Below are 6000 nucleotides of genomic sequence, written 5' to 3'. Positions count from 1 at the left end.
ATTATAATAAATCATTTTGTACACATTCATTTCAGCCTGTATTCTGAAAATTAATTACATAAGCAGATTTTCCTTTATAGGTGAAATAATCCCCCAATTAAAAATTGCTCAGTTGTGAGCTTAAATTTATAAAGGTATGATTTGTAGTATCTTAGCAAATAAAATTGTAAAGAAGCTAAACTTTGTTTAAAATATTTCTTATGCAACAGGAAAAAATAAAACACTTTGAGCAAATATTTTCTGCCTATAACCAACTTTTCCATAGGAAAATATTTTTAAGGAATAAAAAGAGATAATAAAAGTTCTTATTTGCCTTTTCTAAATCACTAAATGATGTTTCAAGAAATTTATGAATACTAAAATTCATCTCACTTTTCTTTAGACTTCTAGTTGCCAATAAATCATTACAGTATATCAGTGTATCTCTTGTCCCTGTTTTACTCATTGTCTTTTCTGTGTAATGTTCTATTTACCATAGAAAGAAAAAATATTACATCAAAAGAGAAACTGGGGCTTCCCTGATGGTCCAGTGGCTAAGACTCCGCACTCCCAATGCAGGGAGCCTGGGTTCGATCCCTGGTCAGGGAACTATATCCCATATGCCACAACTAAAGATCCTGCATGCCAAAACTAAGACCTGGTGCAGCCAAATAAATAAATAAATATTAAAAGAGAAACTGTATTTAATTAGAAAATACTGCTGAGGTGTGACCTTAACTTAGTTTTTTTTTTAAGAAACAAAGGTTCAGTGTTTTATATGTGACTTGTTTAATTTTCATTCATACCCATGGTAATATTCAAATATAATTATTTCCCTGTCTTCTGAACTTACTGTAGACTTCTAACACCAAGACTGTTGCCCTTCAGGGACCTAAAGTGAATTGTCACTGATGATCTTCAACTTTGCTACAGACATTGTGATTCATATGTCAAGTGATAAATATGCCTATGACCAATAGACATAGTTTTCTGATACAGTTATGCACTCAAATCTGACAGAGATGAGAAATGTTTGCCATTAGAGCAAAATAAAGATGTAGGATTGTTCCCTTTGTGAAGACCACATGTAGCGTGTGAAGTTTTGACGTTTATGAGAAATAAAAGTAGGAACTTTTGAAGGTTTTTAATCACTCTTACAAGGTTTCTTGCTGTTTTCAAACCCTTCAGAATTCGAAATGATCAGATCATACAGGGAATTGATGCTGTAAATCAATGAAAGAAAACAGAAGTTAAAAACCCAGAAGACATGAAATACTTCTGCCTAATACCACTCACACAATTCCTTAATTCCAAACTAGTTCATTACGCTATATTTTATTGTAGGAATACTATGACCTGGTGTGATAAAACTGGAAGATTGATCCACAGTGACACACCAGTTTTGGGAAAAGTAAGAAAATACTCTAAGTGTGCATTCAACATATTATCTCTGCCTCTAATATTCCTTGCCTTCTTTAATCCATATTTTTCATGGTCCACCTCTACTTTTTGTGTGTGTACAAACATTCTTTTTCTCAGAAACTTTAATATAATGTATAAAATAACTAGGTTTAATTGTTCCTGTCTGGTTACTAAACTACTAGTAGTAAATAAAATTCAATATGACACTACCAAATAAAGTTTTTAAACATGTGGAAAAAAAGAATCCTTAATGTCTATTAGGTCACTCATACATATTTTCTTAAAAACTAGAAGTTTATGTTTTGCCTCAAAATATGTAATTTCCCCTCCTTCCCAAAAATAATGTCAATACCAGATAATATTTGACAATTATGACCAAAATATTGTCTTTCAACCAATAGTAAGAATTTAGTTTTCAAGATAGTCATCTGTAGAGCAATATGATATTTCTTCATGTATTCAAAATTTAATTTAAAAATGAAATTCCAGCTTAGAAATAATATACAACCCAAATATACAGAATATAAAGTTATGCAAAATTGGATTAAGTTACTTTCATAATGTATCCAGAACATTATTAGATCATTGTTGTGTAGTTTGTTACAGAGCAAAATTGATGAAATAAATTTAAATATACCACATATTTGTTTAATAAAAATACAAATCAAGACATTTTCTACTTGTATAATATTACTTTTAAAATCTATATTATTCAAAGAAAACTGCTTTTTTCAACTGTGTGAATTTTTCATTATTTTTATGTCTCTATAATGCAACCATTTGACTTAAAGCCTCTTACTAAAGTAGATGATAAATTAAACAAAAATATCCCAAAGCTGTAAATTATATTAAGACTTATTTTGTTCACCTACTTCTTCCTGAAAAAAAAAGAGAAAAACTACATATGCATGCATAATGATTAAATCAAAATATGACTGATAGGGAAGATGACCCATGTGTTTTCCTTTCTGTAAGAGAGTACTGTTAAAGAATAAGCCAAGTGTGATCAGATATCTATATAAAATAAGTATTATTACCATCATTATTATCAACATAGTTATATGGGAGTTATCTGGTGGGATGGACACACAACTAATGAGGTGGTTATATCCCTTTGGGATTGTAGTGTGGTAATAATGTAAAGGAATTATATTTTCTAAAACATTTACTGTTTTGTTTGTAAGAAACTGCATTAAATTTACAATAGGAAAAAACACAAAAGATGAATTGTCTTATGTGTAGCTATAGTTAATTAATCTAATTAATTTCTGAAGAGCATTCTCTTTTATCATTTTGCAAATATTAAATTTCCACATACAAGTAATAAAACAAATTCTGCTATAAAATGGTTAGAAATTACTTCAGATAATATTTAGATAAAATATTTTATTTTATTTTCTGTTATTTCTTGAACACTCTTCCAAATACAATGTGATTATTATTTTTCAAGTTTTACATGATGTTCACTTTAAGTATGTGTATATGTATAAGTGCATGCATGTAATATTTTCATCTTTTTTTTTCTTTTATTCCATGATCCACATAACTGTAGCATAATGTTTCATTACATTGCAGTGAAAAGAAATAGTCAAATGAATATGTTATCAAAATGTACTATACTAACATTTTATATCATGTATAGTATTTAAGAATTTAGAAAATTCTTTTAAATATTTTCTGTCTCCTCTCAAATCAATGGTTTATATTTTACCTATCTCTGCAACTTTTTTGTAAATCCATGCTTATATCTTTAAATCTTCTCTACCTGACTGCCATTACATTCATTATCTGCAATATAATAAAAAATACATAGCTTATGTAGTAAAGTTTTTAATCTAATAGACCTTGCAGTGGAGGAAAGGACTCCAGTGAATGCCTAGCATATATACTAATATAATTACAAATGTGATTTTTTTTTAAATTAAATTCAAGATTAGGAGAACTCCAAAACTTTAAGCTGAATGTTCTTTCAAAGGTGGAACAGAGGTCTGAAAAATGAATGAATGTAACTTAGGGTTGAAAACACAGATTATTTTAAATCTGAGTAAAGTTATGGACATCAGCGCTATCTGTTTACTTGCAAATGTGTCAATTATTTATATACCTTTTTTTTTTTTTTACTTTTTTTTCATCTTATCCAGTACATGAATGTGTTGTATATTTTCAGTTCGTACTTCTGTGACTGGAAAAATATGCAAGTGCCAAAGTTGGTATACCATATAAAATTTAAATTTCCCATTGAGCAAAATTATCAGAAGTTCATAATTTTTTAAGAACATAGATTATTAGGGGAAAAAGTTTTTTCTTCCAAATTTTATGGTTGCAGTGCATTTATTTTTAATTTGTTGAAACAATCTTGTGAGGCAAGAGTATGTCCAGTATCTTCATTACATGTTATTTCTCAAACTTTATGTGAGTATATGATGTGGGGTTTTCTTTTTATGTACCTCTATTTTGTTTGCTTTTGTGGTTAAAAACACGTAACATAAGATCTGCCCTCTTATTTTTTAAGTGTATCAAACAGTATTGTTATCTGTAGTCACAATGTACCTATAATCCTGTATTCATTGTACAGCAGATCTCTAGAAGTTATTCACCTTGCACAACTGAAACTTATTGAACAGCAATTTCTTGTTTCCGCCTTCCCCCAATGCCAGGCAACCACCATCTTACTCTCTGTTTCTATTAGTATGACTATTTTAGATACCTCATATAATTGAAATCATGCAATATTTGTCCTCCTGTGACTAGTTTATTTCACTTAGCATAATGTCCTACCAGTTCATCGATGCTGTTGCATATGGCAGGATTTCTTTCCATTTTAAGCCTGAATAATATTTTATTTTTTTCTATATACTACAGTTTCTTTATCCATTTATCCATCTACAGACATGTTTCCATATGTTGAATCATGTGAAAATGCTGCAGTAAACATAGGAGTGCATATATCTCTTCAAGTCCCTGATTTCAGTTCTTTTAAATGTATACCCAGAAATGGGATTGCTGGATTATATGGCAATTGTATTTTTAATTATTTTAGGAACTTCCATACTGTTTTCCATAGTAGCCACAACATTTTACATTCCTACCAACAACGCACAGGATTCTCATTTCTCCACATGCTCACCAACATTTATCTCTTGTTTTTTTGATAATAGCTATCCTAACAAGTGTGAAATGATATCTCACTGTGGTTTTGATATGTGTTCCTGTGATGATTAGTAATGTTAAATATCTTTTCATATACCTGTTGGCCATTTGTATATCTTTTTTGCAGAAATGTTTATTCAAGTCCTTTGTTCATTTTTTAATTGGATTATTTCTTATTTTGCAATTGAGTTGTAGGAGTTCCTTACATATTTTGTATATTAGCCCCTTATCAGATATATATTTTGCAAATGTTTTCTTCCATTCCTTTGGTTGCCTTTTCAGTCTGTTGATTGTTTCCTTTGCTCTGCAGAATCTTTTCAGTTTAGTATAGTCTTACTTGTCTAATTTTTGTTGTCGCTGTTGTTGCCTTTGATTTTGGTGTCATATCCAAGAAATCATTGCCACAACCAACATCATGAAGATTTTCCCTAATTGTCTTCTAGGGGTTTTAGAGTTTCAGGTTCTATGTTTAAATCTTTAAAACATTTGGAGTTGATTTTTGTGTATGGTGTAAGATCAGGTTCCAATTTCATTTTTTGCCTGTAGATATCCAGTTTTCCCAGCATCATTTATTGAAGAGACTGTACTTTCTCCATTGTGTATTTTTGGCACCCTTGTTGAAGATCACTTGACTGTATATGCATGTGATTATATCTGAGGTCTTTATTATGTTACATTGGTCTATACGTCTGTCTTTATGCCAGTATCATACTTTTCAATTACTGTATCTTTGTAATATAATTTGAAATCAGGAATGGTGATCCCTCTCAGTTTTGTTCTTCTTTCTCAGGGTTGCTTTGGCTAAGAGAAGTCTTTTGGGGTTCCATATGAATTTTAGGATTATTTTCTTTTACTTCTGTAAAAAGTACCACTGGGATTTTAATAAGTATTGCATTAAATCTGTAGATCATTTGGGTAGTATGGACATTTTAACAATATTAAGTCTTCTAACCCATGAACATGAGATGTTTTTCCAATTATTTGCTTCTTCTTTAATTTCTTTCATCTATGATTTGTAAATAGGATTGTCTTCTCAATTTCCTTTTTGGATCATTTGTTTTCAGTGTATAGAAGTGCAACTGATTTTTGTATGTTGATGTTGTGTACTGCAACTTTACTGAATTCACTTACTAATTCTAATAGTGTTTGTGTGTGTGTGTGTGTGTGTGTGTGTAATCTTTAGGATTTTCTACAATTATGATGATTTATATGTCCCAAAACAATTTAATATCAGATAATCATTTAAATAGGATAAACATTATTTTATACATATTTCTTCTTTGTGAATTGTCCAATCATAATCATGTCATTTGCACAATTTAATGTATATTTCATAGCATTTATTTGTTATAGTGTATTACTTAGGTTGAATATTATTTCTTTATCTTACACTAAAAAAAACCTTTCTCTAATTTTTATCTGCCTCATGTTTTGCTTTATGGTGTTATT

General features: G+C 29.7%; 1 pseudogene; it reads right to left on the bottom strand.

The window, feature by feature from the left end:
* Nucleotides 1-3353: 3353 nt before the first annotated feature.
* LOC137211484 (large ribosomal subunit protein eL8-like) overlaps nt 3354-6000 on the bottom strand; it is a 55630-nt pseudogene continuing 52983 nt past the window's right edge.

The sequence above is a fragment of the Pseudorca crassidens genome, chromosome 18 (genome assembly GCF_039906515.1).
Source record: "Pseudorca crassidens isolate mPseCra1 chromosome 18, mPseCra1.hap1, whole genome shotgun sequence".
Taxonomy (NCBI): domain Eukaryota; kingdom Metazoa; phylum Chordata; class Mammalia; order Artiodactyla; family Delphinidae; genus Pseudorca; species Pseudorca crassidens.
This window is presented reverse-complemented; position numbering and strand designations above follow the sequence as displayed.